This window comes from Cherax quadricarinatus, chromosome 69 (genome assembly GCF_038502225.1).
Source record: "Cherax quadricarinatus isolate ZL_2023a chromosome 69, ASM3850222v1, whole genome shotgun sequence".
In the NCBI taxonomy this organism is placed as follows: Eukaryota; Metazoa; Arthropoda; class Malacostraca; order Decapoda; family Parastacidae; genus Cherax; species Cherax quadricarinatus.
The window spans coordinates 14,568,156-14,581,483 of NC_091360.1; the positions used below are offsets into that span (position 1 = coordinate 14,568,156).

Sequence of the window (13,328 nt, forward strand, 5' to 3'; positions counted from 1 at the left end):
CAGTTGAGGTTGGTAAGAAGATGTTTGAGGGGAGGGTTTATATCCGACTTAAGTGTTCTATGTATGTAGTAGGTACAAAAATAAGTATGGATGTTTTGTATGGTGAGTAGGTTTAGAGTTCTGAATATTGGTGGAGTGTGCTGCCTGTAGTGGGAATTTGTTATCATTCTGACTGCAGCCTTTTGCTGGGTAATTAATGTCTGAGATGGTTTATTGTTGTTGAGCCCCATGCACAAATTCCATAGGTGAGATAGGGGTAAATAAGTGAGTGATATAGGGTCAGGAGGGCTGACTGTGGAACATAGTACCGTATCTTCGATAGTATGCCTACTGTCTTGGAAATTTGTTGTACGTGTGTTTGAAATTTGAGTCTATTATCAAGGTGGATTCCTAAGAATTTTCCCTCTGTTAGCTTTGTGATTGGTGATCCATTTATCATTATGTTAAGAGGGACATCTGTAGCTCTGTTACCAAACTGAATGAAGTAGGTTTTGTCAATGTTGAGAGTAAGTTTGTTAGTCATCATCCAGGTAGATATTTTCTGTAATTCGGTATTCACAGTATTGGCTAGCATGACTGGGCTCGGGTGAGAGAAGACGTATGTAGTGTCATTTATTTATTTATTTATTTATTTTATGTCTTTGCAAACAGTACATTGAGATTTTGTATTTACAATAGTGGGTTGCAATGCAAAGAGAGCCTCTATTATGCCTAGGCATTATGGGCCAACTTAACATTATTGGCTTGCAGTCTACTTAATACTAAGGAATATATCATAGTTGTACAGTAGGATAGTAATTATTTCATAGTTGTACAGTAGAATATTAATTATAAATGAATCAAAATTTGTATAATACAAAGATATATTTATATTCTAAAATGCTTTTGTGAAAACAATGATTCAATTATATTCCTGTCAACAATGGATAAAAGGCTCAATGTGATTGTTTCATCTGCAAATAGTGTGGGTTTGAGTAGTTGCGATGCATTTGGTAGGTCATTTATGTAAACGAGGAAGAGAAGAGGGCTAACATCGGAGAAAATGTGTACACTATAATATTACTGGGGGTAACTAGAAAATTATTCCATTCATATGCCTTCACTCAAAGTGTCATTCCTTCTAAAAATGGTGTTACATGAGAATGGGAATATTCCTCTTTATCTACCATACTTACCACACCTGACTTCCTACAAATAAATACGACTCACTTCTCACTCTGCATTAAGACCTCAAATATTTTAAGGTAATTAATGAATGTACGTACTGTATATGTATTTTATCACTCTAGGATGCTTTAAATGTTATAGTATATTATGTGTGGGTAGGGTAGGATGGGCTGACCTGGCTGGCTATCATACCTCCCACACCTGACTTCTTACATATAGATACAACTCACCTCTCACCCTACATTAAGACTACAAATATTTTAAGGTAAGTGATGGGTGTACTGTGTGTGTATTTTATTTTTTATTGTTTTTAATGCCTAGTTCTATTGCTAACTTAATATATGTTAGTGTAAACTTATTATCTGGCATTTATATGCATTCATAAGTGGAAAAAAAATGGCATTTTGCTTTCCAGCAATGTCTGCTCTCTGGCAGTAGCCTGAAACCTAACCTGCCATATAAGTGGAGCCCTACTGTATATATAATCAGTTGTACAACTTTTCAAAAATTGTTGACCAGTGTTACCTATACCCAGAACTCACCATATGGGGGGTGGGTGAACTTCAAGTTCCTATGTATATAGATATGATATAAAATACTGTCACGATGGAAAATGAGACAAATGCAGCACTATGTGATTATTTGCTGGAAATGTTTTGCATACACAATGAGCTTTATCAAGCTGCAAATACTTAAACCTGGATGAATAAACTTACAAGGAATATTGTGAAGTTCAGAGTCAGGTTAAGTATGGGTAGCTTTAAAAACAGGTTAGACAGGTGAATGCCCTGCCTAGCATGAGCTAGTAGGCCTACTGTAGTTCTTTCTTATGTACTAAAGAACAGTTGCTGAGTGGGAAACCTATCTAGAAGCCTTCTTGCAAGAGGTTAAACTATGTTGTTATGTTGTTGAACCCTTTGTTTTGGTTGAAATTGTTGAATAAGCTGAGGAGTGATAATTCTAGGATCCTTCATCTCAGGGTGTCTTTGTTGATAGTAAATCTTACACCCTTATGTTTATTGAAGTGGTTATGGGAGTATCGGTGTAAAATACAGGCATTATTCACATCATTCATTTTGCTGGCATTTTGGCATTCAGAAATGTGTGTGTGGAGGTTTCTGGATTTTTTGTCCACTTTTTTCTTGTTAGTCATTGCTGGGGATTGTATGTACCCCTGCAGTGGGTTAGACTTGTTTGTGGTGTCCCTTACTTGTGATGTCATTGATTGTAGTGGAGGCAGTGATGGATATGTACTTGGAATTGAGTATTAGAGAGAATGTTGGAGATGTGTTTGATAATAGAGTTCTCAGGGAGGACTATGTACCTTCTACTGACCCACATGGTTTCAGTGCTTAACATGAATTATTGATTCATCTAAATACTGTTTACTAATATGACTCAGTGTAAGCACTTGGTTAACACACCTCCTACCTTTCCTAAAACCTCCCTGTTCATCTGTGATCCTACTCTCTGTCTTACCCTTAATTATTTCAGTAATAACTTCCATACACTTTACCTGGTATACTCAACAGGCTTATTCTTCTATAAGTTTTACACTCTCTTTTGTCCCCTTTTCTTTATACAAAGGAACTATGCATGCTCTCTGCCAGTCTCTAGGCACCTTCCCCTCTTTCATACATTTACTGAACAAAAGTGCCAACAACTCCAAAACTATATCTCTACATGCTTTTAACATTTCTGCTTTGATCCAGTCAATCCCAGCTGATTTACTCCCCTTTCATTTTACCCACTGTCTCACACACCTCCCCCACACTCATATTTGAATCTTCCTCACTCCCAAAAGATGTTATACTACTCTGGCCAGTACATGAAATCACTGCATCCCTATCTTCATCAGCATATAACAGCTCCTCAAAATGTTCCTCCATCTTCCCAGTACCTTCAGTTCCTCATCTGCTAACTCGCCTCTTATGTTTTTTAACTGTTAAATCCATTCATTCCCTAGGCTTTCTCATCTTATTAATCTCAATGGAAAACTTTTTCTTATTCACAGGAAAATTTTTTGACAAAACCTCATCCACTCCCTCATTTGCTCTCCTTTTACTTTCCCTCACCACTCTCTTAACCTCTCTTTTACTCTCCATATACTCCACTCTCCATATATCACTTTTGCTTTGTAAAAACTTCTCACTGTATTGAAATATATTGTTTGTTTTTGTAGGTGTATGTAACCTACCTTTTCTGAACTTCACCTAACAACCAAACCTAAGCAAATTTAATCTAACCTAACCAAAACTAACCTAACCTAGTCTAACCCAGCCTAACCAGTTGTAACCTACTCTTCTTTTATTTAACCAAACATCATCTAACTACTCATTACCCAATGTAACTTTAAGAGAATACATAGTGTTTACAAATTTACAGGAGCATTATTGTAGTTGAATTTTTTTTTGAGAAAATTATCAGGTAAATGAAGATAAGTAATATTTTGTAAAACTTTTACAGTTTTTAATCATCTTGACGTATGTTTCACTATGTCTGGTATGTACCTGTTATCAGTGAGCATCTAGGTGGGAGAACATCAAGTTGTTGTCTTGTGTTATCTGAATAATGTCTTATCACACAGATGTATTCACTCACACTCTCCATGTGCAAGCAGCTGCAACTTTACTCACCACTGAATTGAAGCTACCTCTTACACCTCCCTTTCCTCTGATCAAATCTGATTACTTCCCAGTCCCCATGCGTTGTATAACCCTACAGGCTTAATTCCTAACAATGATATACAGTAGGGCATCACTTTACAGTGTTTTGCTTTATGGTGTTCTGCTAATACAGTCATTTCAAATTATGACCAAAACTCTCTATAAGGCTCCCCCCACCTGACTTTCTAATTCGGTCATCACGCCCCACCTGGTTTGTTTACATTCTCTGTGAGCTCCATAAGCACTACACCTCTCCATTATGTCTGGAAACTTCAAAATTTCAAGTGTTTTTAAAAGTTATTTCATATTTTATATATACTCTGATAATTATACTTATGTATACCTGTACCTAAATAAACTTACACACTTTCCTGGCATGCAAGTACACATTAACACTTTGAAAGCTGGTAGGCCTACATGTGAGAGAATGGGTCTGTGTGGTCAGTGTGCACCATATGAAAAAATCCTGCAGCATGCAGTGCATAATGAGAAAAAACTCCGACCATTTTTTTGGATTAAAACACCAACTTTGTGGTGTATTTTCGTATAGTATTTATGGTTGTATTCTCGTTTTCTTGGTCTCATTTGATAGAATGGAAAACATATTATAGAAATAGAGGTGATTTTGATTGGTTTTACTATGAAAAGAACCTTGAAATGGAGCTCAAAGTAGGGGAAATGTTTGATTTTTGCCAAAGTTCAAAAGTAAACAAATGATGTCATTGTCCAATAAATGTCCAACTAGCCATTCTAATATGCAGTCATGAATGGGTTGACATTATTTATACAATTATTACATTATTGCAGTAGTCTGCATAACAGTAAATCTTCTATTTTTTGTTTGAATAAAAATTCAAAATGGAAAGCAAGAGTAATATCAGAGGGGCCTGGAGACGTGACTGATGAACAAAGAAAATGTTATTTTAGAGCCAGGAATGTCTGCATTGTTCATTCTGGACCCTATTTTGAAATTGGCATATTTTTTAATTTGCGTGAAATTGGCCAAATTGCAAATATCTGACCATGTTATTGGGTAGTTGAAATTGGTAAATGGGCAGTTTCTTGTACTCAGTTGATAGAACAAATGTACACCTACCATCCGACTTACGACCGAGTTCAGTTCCGAGAAACCGGTCGTAAGTCGAAATGGTCGTAAGTCGAATTTTACTACTGAATATCAACAAAACATTTTTGTAATGACTTTATTTTATTGTTTTACTTGGTATTTCATGTTTTACTTTACTTTTTATGCTGTTAGTACTGTATTTTATACTGTAAGGTTTAAGATAAACACTGTGTACAACACAAATAGTTGTTTATTTCCCAGAAATTTGGCATAAAAAACACGGTCGTAAGTCTAGTGGTCGTAGGTCGAGCAGGTCGTAAGTCGGATGGTAGGTGTAGTTCTAAAGAAATAGCTATGAGTTTGGTCGACTGGAAGAATGGAATTAGCCGAAAATAGGGCTCAAAGTGGGCGAAATCGCCGATTCGTAAATATCGCCGAGGTCGCTAATTTTGCGAGAGCGTAATTCTGTAAGCTTTCCATCAAATTTCATTCTTTTGGTCTCATTACCATCGGGAAAAGATTCTCTATCATTTCATAAGAAAAAATTATTTTATTTTTTCGAAAATTTTTTGACACCAGGAAACACCTCAGGATTTGGGGTTTCGACAGTCAAGGGGTTAAAATCAGTCAGAGTGTCTTATGTCTCGAGAAGCCATATTAGTAATGATAATACAGTAGACTGTCGTTTAACACAGTAGTTACATTCCCGAAAACGCTGTATTAGACAAAACCGTGTTAGACAAACTGAGGAACTATGGGAAAAATAGGGTTACGTTCCTGGGATCCCCCAAAAAGCCAAAACTTTTTTTAGACCTCCAGATCTTACAAAAATAAAAGGAATATGTAATTGTAGTTCATTGTCATGATGTATTATGTTGTTTTTACTGCTTAAGGCTGCAAATGCAACAGAAATAATAGTATTTCTTACCTTAAATTGTGGGTGCTGGTGTTTGTCAGTGATTGTGAAGAGAGTGGAGAGTTATGTTGTGGTCCTACTGGGCTGAGGTGGATGGTAGAGGTTCTGGTACTGAAGTCGATCATTGTACTGGAGTGTGCTTAAATTCTGTAATGGATTTCCGTTCTGTTTTACCTTGCAGTACATTATACAATTGACGGTAAGGCATCAGCTGCTCTAGACACAGTTTCAGGGTCTTCTTTAGTGAAAAGTCTAACTTTAAGGCATTCAGTAAGTCATTCAAGTCATTTAGTTAGTCAAGTCATTCAGTCAGTCAGTCAGTCAAGTCAGTAAGTTATTCAGTCAAGCCAGTAAGTTATTCAGCCAAGTCAATAAGCCAGTAAGTTATTCAGCCAAGTCAATAAGCCAGTAAGTTATTCAATAAAGTCAGTAAGTTATTCATTCATGTCAGTAAGTTATTCAGTCAAGTCAGTAAGTCAGTCAGTCAAGCCAGTAAGTCAGTCAGTCAAGTCAGTTAGTCAGTCAAGTAAGTCATCCAGTCAAGTCAGTAATTCATTCAGTCAATTCAGTAAGTCATTCAGTCAAGTTAGCCATTCAGTCAAGTCACGATGGTGGTGGGGTGGGGGTGGCGGGGGATGGCGGTAGGTCTCCCACATTGACTTAGTGGTGTAACCGGGCGACCGCGCGCTCAAAATGCTTTCCCTCCCACAGTGTTAAAAATGTGCCGCAATTCTTCAATCGTGCTATAACAAAAACGTGCAAGACGAAACTATGTTAAACAACAGTCTACCATAATAATACTCAATAATAATCACTCAATCTCATTAAATGTCGTATGTTACGTTAATATACACATTTTCATTAATCCATCTATGATATTTTTTTCAAAAGTATATAATAAACATGATACATAACATATGAACATGATAAATACACCCCACAATAGAATAAATAAACATAAATATGAGATGTGGTAGCCAGACAACTTGTACGAGTGACAGCAAGAATAACGTTTTCTCTAGTCCAACATAACAGAAAATGTGTTCCTGGGCATAACTGTAGAAAATTATTCCTTTTCTATGCCTTCACTCAGAGCGTCATTTCTTCTGAAAATGGCGTTACATGAGACTGGGAGTGTTCCTCTTTATTTATTTTACCGTTTCAATGTAGAGACAACTTGTACACAATGTAACTTGTACATAAACCAGACGTATTCGCCTGGTTTGCTTCCAAAACTTGCGTTCGCCTAGTTTGTTTACGTAACTCCAAGAATGTCCTCTCTCGTGTACTCATTCTCTCTCTCTCATTTATTCCTTTTATCTTGTTTACTCACCACTGACCCTACATTAAGACTACAAATATTTTAAGGTAAGTGATGAGTGAACTGTAGTATATGCATTTTATCACTCTGGGATGCTTAAATGTCATAGAATATTATGTGTGGGTGGGTTGGCCTGGTATGGTAGCCTGGCTGGCTACCATACATACCACACTTGATTTCTTACAATAAATACTACTCATCTCACCCTAGATTAAGACTACAAATATTTTAAGATAAGTAATGAGTGTACTATATGTGTATTTTAATTTTTATTGTTGTTTAATGCCTAGTTCTATTGCCAACTTAATATATGTTAGTGTAAACTTGTTATCTAGTATTTCTATGCATTTATAAGTGAAAGAAAGAGTGTTTCACTTTACGGCAATTTCCGCTTTACGGCAGTAGCCTGGAACCTAACCTGCCATATAAGTGGGGCCCTGCTGTACTGTACTCTGATAATTATACTATGTGTACCTGTACCTAAATAAACTTACTGTGCTGGCATGCAGGTACACATTAAAATCACTAAGAGTGTCTTATTAGTACAGTGGACCCCCGGTTAACGATATTTTTTCACTCCAGAAGTATGTTCAGGTGCCAGTACTGACTGAATTTGTTCCCATAAGGAATATTGTGAAGTAGATTAGTCCATTTCAGACCCCCAAACATACATGTACAAACGCACTTACATAAATACACTTACATAATTGGTCGCATTCGGAGGTGATCGTTATGTGGGGGTCCACTGTATTCACGCCATATTGATAATGATAATAATAAAAATGCGCAATAATCAATGTGTACACAATAACATTACTGGGGGTATCTGTAGAAAATTATTCCTTTCCTATGCCTTCACTCAGAGTGCCATTTCATCTAAAAATGGTGTTACATGAGAATGGGAGTAGTGCTTTTTATTTATTCTAATGTACGAACTTGGAGACAACTTGTTAATGATGTAAAATGTTTGTGTTATGGTGTAATACAAATGTGGATGTCAGGAACATAGGAAGTCAGGTGTGGGGAGATATGGCAGCCACCCAGGCCACCCCACCCCATCCACTCATGATAAATTATGACATTTAACCCTTTCAGGGTCGGTAGGCCCTCTCCTAACCCTTTCAGGGTCCAAGGCCAAAATCTGAAGTCACGCACCAGTGTCCAAGAAATTTTGAAAAAAAAAAAATTATTTTTTCTTACAGAATTAAAGAGCATATTTTTGTGAAGGTAATAAAACAAAAAAAATTAGAATCTGATCAGTACTTACCGAGATACAGTGCCAAGAAGTTTGTAGAAAATGATGTGGTGGCGGCAACATCGACGAATTGCACATACGCGTATTATATTATTTTGTTGTTTTAGTTGTTTTTTCTTTTCTTTTCCAATTTTTTTCTATTCCTACTAACATTTGGGGCCTGAGAGACCAATACTGTATATAATTGATATATATATACTCACTGTATTGAACACAATAACCGCACTAAAGTTATTATCATATTATTGTTTACCACTGTTGTTTATTACAATAAACATGCACAAATATTGTATAATACTAATGTTCTATCATATATTTACATATTTACAATCACTGGACATGGTTTTAGAACTGCTGGAGCTTGTGGAACTCCTTGAAACAAGGCACCATGCACAGAGGCACCTTACATTCCTCACACATAAACCGAGTGTCTTTGCGTCTTTGTTGCCGTCGTTTTGTTTGTGCACAGACAATGCATCTCTTCTGAGCAAATTTCTTTTGAGTTGAAGGAAGCTGTATTATGAAATGATCACCTTCTCTCCTCAAACGCTTGGGTATATTGTGATGAATTCGAGGACCATGTTGTATTGCAGGTGTTGTTACCTGGTACTTCATTATGAGTTGTCTGACAACAGACAAACAAAATTCACCATACGGTGGTCTGTTACCAGTCTTTATTTGGTACATATTATATGCATTCAGCATTGAAATGTCCATGAGATGGAAGAAAAGTTTCATGTACCACTTGTAACTCTTACGAACACAGTCAACAAAACCAATCTGCATGTCACACTTGTCAACCAAGCGCATGTTTTGTGTATAATCAATCACTGTCACTGGTTTTCGAATATGTTCATTAGTCACTCGATCAACTTTGCCACTGTCTTGCATTTCATTACGGTGAATGGTTGTCAACAATGTGACATCTCGTTTGTCATGCCACCGTAATGCCATGATGTCATTGGCAGTAAACACCTGCACGTCATCACCACGAGCACCTGCGTTGAGCCTGGGCATATATTTACGATTAGAACGCACTGTGCCACACACATCTGTCTTGTTCACTCGCATGAAATCACTGAGTAATGGGCTTGTGTACCAGTTATCGGTATATAATGTATGGCCCTTACCAAGATAAGGTGCCATCATGTTTCTCACTACGTCACCTGATATACCCAATAACATCTTGGTATCTTTCAATGTTTTACTACCCGTGTATACAACAATATCCAACACCAGGCCACTGTCACAATCACAGAGTACAAACAATTTTATACCAAAGTGGTTCCTCTTGCTCGGTATATACTGCTTGAATGACAGTCTACCTTTGAACAAAATCAAAGACTCGTCAATTACAAGATTCTTGAATGGATAAAAGTATATCCTGAACTTTTGTTTGAGATACATGAAAACATTTCTAATCTTGTATAACCTGTCACTTCTTTCAGGCCTGGTTTTGTCAGAGAAGTGCAACATACGTAACAGTAAGATAAACCTGTTCACTGGTATTATTTCACTGAAGGATGGGGTACAAATTAGCCGATCTGTGGACCAGTATGCTTTTATATTATGCTTATAGACGTGAGGCATAAGCATTATTGTTGCAAAAAGCAAATACATTTCTGCAACAGTCGTCTCTTTCCACCTGTGTAGTCTTGACTGTGGTGATAAGATCGTATTTGCCATGGTGTACTGAAAATACTTATTACTTTCCCTGACAATAATTTCCATCAATGGCTGGTCAAAGAATAATTCAAAGAATTCCAGTTCATTGGCCGTGGTTCCAAGGGGACAGGTAGGTAGAATTCCACTTTGAGAGTCATCAAAGTGGTGAGGGCTGGGAACAAAATTGGGATTTTGCTGCCAATCCCAGATACGGTTTGCTGGTGGATACTGGACATCATAGGCTGGTTGTACGGGTGGTTGTGGCGGGCTGGTGGGTGACGCTCCGCTTTGTCCTTGAACTGACGAGTCAGCAGCGTGGGTCCCCGCGTGGCACAGTGAGTCACGCATGGCGGTGCCACTACCACCACCAGCCCCACTAACACCATCCACTGATGCCTGTGGCCCATCCATGCCAAGTGTAGCCACATCATCCTCACTATCACTACCTAAAACGGGTGTAGGGCCACGGGATGTACTCCGGGATGTACTCCGTCCCCTGGGCACAGCATAGGGTACACTACCCGAGCGCATGCGGCGGCGAACATACCGACGCTTCACTGGTGAATATGTTTCCTCACTATCACTACTCGAATGATCGTCGAGCGCAATAAAATCACAATCCACATCAGAATCATCGTCATTACTGAAGTCAGAGGCCAGGCCACGGGAAAATATTAGTTTTCTCTTACGTTTAGGAACACCCGACCGTGAGTCACGAGTGCCCACACCAGAGGTAGAAGGTCGAGGATCGTCGGGGTTTTCTGCACTATTATCGATATCCTGGTCATTATTTTCGGTCACTAACTTATCAAAGCCATAGAATTCGTCTTCATTTCCACTTCCATCAGTGTCAGAACTATCAGACAGGAAGAGGAGAGTCCCAATTTTTCGGGGAGTGAGAGCTGACTTGCGACGAGGCATGGTGAACAAGGGTGACTGAGCCGGCGTTCCCACAATGCTATGCAGGTGCCTAGATTTTTTGTTTATGGCGCACACCCACGGCGCAGACCCATTCTCTCACATGTAGGCCTATGAGCGCTTTCGCGCTAAATTTGACGGCGCTAGAATTTTGGCATAGATCTACGGTTTGGACACTCACCGACCAGCCGTAGATCTACGGGACGGACCCTGAAAGGGCTAAACTTGTTCTCAGGGTCGGAAATTTTTAGAAAAAAAAAATTATTTTTTCTTATGAAATGATAGAGAATCTTTTCCCGATCATAATGACACCAAAAGTATGAAATTTGATGGAAAACTTATGGAATTATGCTCTGGCGAAGTTAGCGGTATTGACGATGTTTACGCATCGGCGATTTCACCCACTTTGAGCCATATTTTCAGCCAATTCCAATGTACCAGTCTACAAAAATCATAACTGATTCACTAGAACTCCATTTTTTCTATCAAATGAGTACATTTACCGATTTCAACTATGCAATAAAGTGGCCAGACATTGGCAATTTTGCCAATTTCACACAAATTTCAAAAGATGCCAATTTCCAAATAGGGTCGAGAATAAACAAGACAGACATTGTGTATTGTGTACTAAAATAACAGCAGATAGATATAGATAGATAGAGATAGATATAGATACAGTGGACCCCCGCATAACGATGGCATCGCATAGCGATTTTTCCGCATAACGATTACTTTTATCGCAAAATTTTTGCCCCGCATACCGATTAAAAACCCGCATACCGATTTTCGTCCGAGACGCGTCCAATGTGCCCTCACATGTGCCGGCCGTCCCATTGTTTACCAGCCAGCCTCCGCGGTAACATCCAAGCATACACTCGGAATATTTCGTATTATTACAGTGTTTTCGGTGGTGTTTCTGGAAAATAAGTGACCATGGGCCCCAAGAAAGCTTCTAGTACCAACCCTGTGGTAAAAAGGGTGAGAATTAGTATGGAAATTAAGAAAGATTTTGAAGGGTTTGGGGCTAACCCTGAGAAGCCTATGCCAGTTGTGGAATCCATTGTGCCTACTTCAAAGATTAAGGAAATGTGTGCAGAGTGGTTTGAACTGCAAACCTTTATAGATGAAAATCACCCTGACACAGCTGTTGCAAGCCGTGCTTGTGACTATTTCAATGACAATGTTATGGCCCATTTTAGGAAAGTCTTGAAGAAACGGGAGGTACAGAGCTCTATGGACAGATTTGTTGTGCGACAGAGGTCCAGTGACTCTGAAGCTGGTCCTAGTGGCATTAAAAGAAGAAGGGAAGTAACCCCAGAAAAGGACTTGCTACCTCAAGTCCTAATGGAAGGGGATTCCCCTTCTAAACAGTAAGAAGATAATGCTCTCCCCTCCTCCCATCCCATCAATCATCACCAGATCTTCAATAAAAGTAAGTGTCATGTAATTGTGCATGCCTTTTTCAGTTTGTGTGTATTAAAATTAACATTTCATGTGGTAAAAAAAATTTTTTTTCATACTTTTGGGCGTCTTGCACGGATTAATTTTATTTCCATTATTTCTTATGGGGAAAATTAATTCGCATAACGATTATTTCGCATAACGATGAGCCCTCTTGCACGGATTAAAATCGTTAACCGGGGGTCCACTGTATAGATAGAGACAGACAGACGGAGATAGAGCCAGCCAGCCGTATATACTTCCTGAAGTGGTGTTGCATAAATGTTGCACATGGGTTATTATTGAGGTTTTTGATATTTCCTCGACCACTTATGGCCACATCCACCTCAAAGCCACTAAACTCAGGGTCAACATCACTTTCCTCTTAAAATGGGAGTGTTAATACTACATGAAATCAGTAAATCCCAGGTGTTTGCCATGCTGTTTGCTGTAGCTGGTGCTCATTTGAACTGGTGCTCCCACAAGGTACTAAGTGGTCCCAGGTTTTTTTAATACTGCACACACTGAGTGTTAAGCCCCATTCTATGCTGGCCATGCATCTCAGGCCAATCGTGCCAAATTTGGAGGCAGGAAAAATAGAACGTTGATCTACGTTTGGGGTTCTAGCGGTAAGAACATATACAGTGGACCCCCGAGTTTTGGCAGCATCGGCTTTCGTGAAATTCAACTTTCGGCAAGTTTTTTCAGCAAAATTTGGCCTCGAGATTCGTGATTAGACTCATGATTCGGCAACTGTCTGGTACCCGTCCGCCCGTCAATGCGCACACAAAGCCAGTCTCCCACGCCATTCACGCTCAGTGTGCCATTGTTTACCAACACCTGACCATCACCCCGCGGGTTCATACGTAATAATCCATTGTTTTTTGTGATTGCAACTGCTAAATAAGTCACCA

General features: G+C 38.8%; 2 protein-coding genes across 6 annotated transcripts in view; both read left to right on the top strand.

The window, feature by feature from the left end:
• LOC128701821 (phytanoyl-CoA dioxygenase, peroxisomal) overlaps positions 1 to 13,328 on the top strand; it is a 193,197-nt gene that overhangs the window by 33,444 nt on the left and 146,425 nt on the right. Inside the window, exon 1 of one of the 5 annotated variants that reach the window (XM_070099845.1) lies at positions 3,895 to 3,916. The exons of the other annotated variants lie outside the window; for them this stretch is intronic. The gene's annotated coding sequence lies outside the window, so the exon portion shown is untranslated. Of the gene's footprint in view, positions 1 to 3,894; positions 3,917 to 13,328 lie in introns of those variants that run through there. 5 annotated transcript variants of the gene reach the window in all.
• LOC138854784 (uncharacterized) overlaps positions 1 to 13,328 on the top strand; it is a 338,965-nt gene that overhangs the window by 18,985 nt on the left and 306,652 nt on the right. The gene's annotated exons all lie outside the window — the stretch shown is intronic.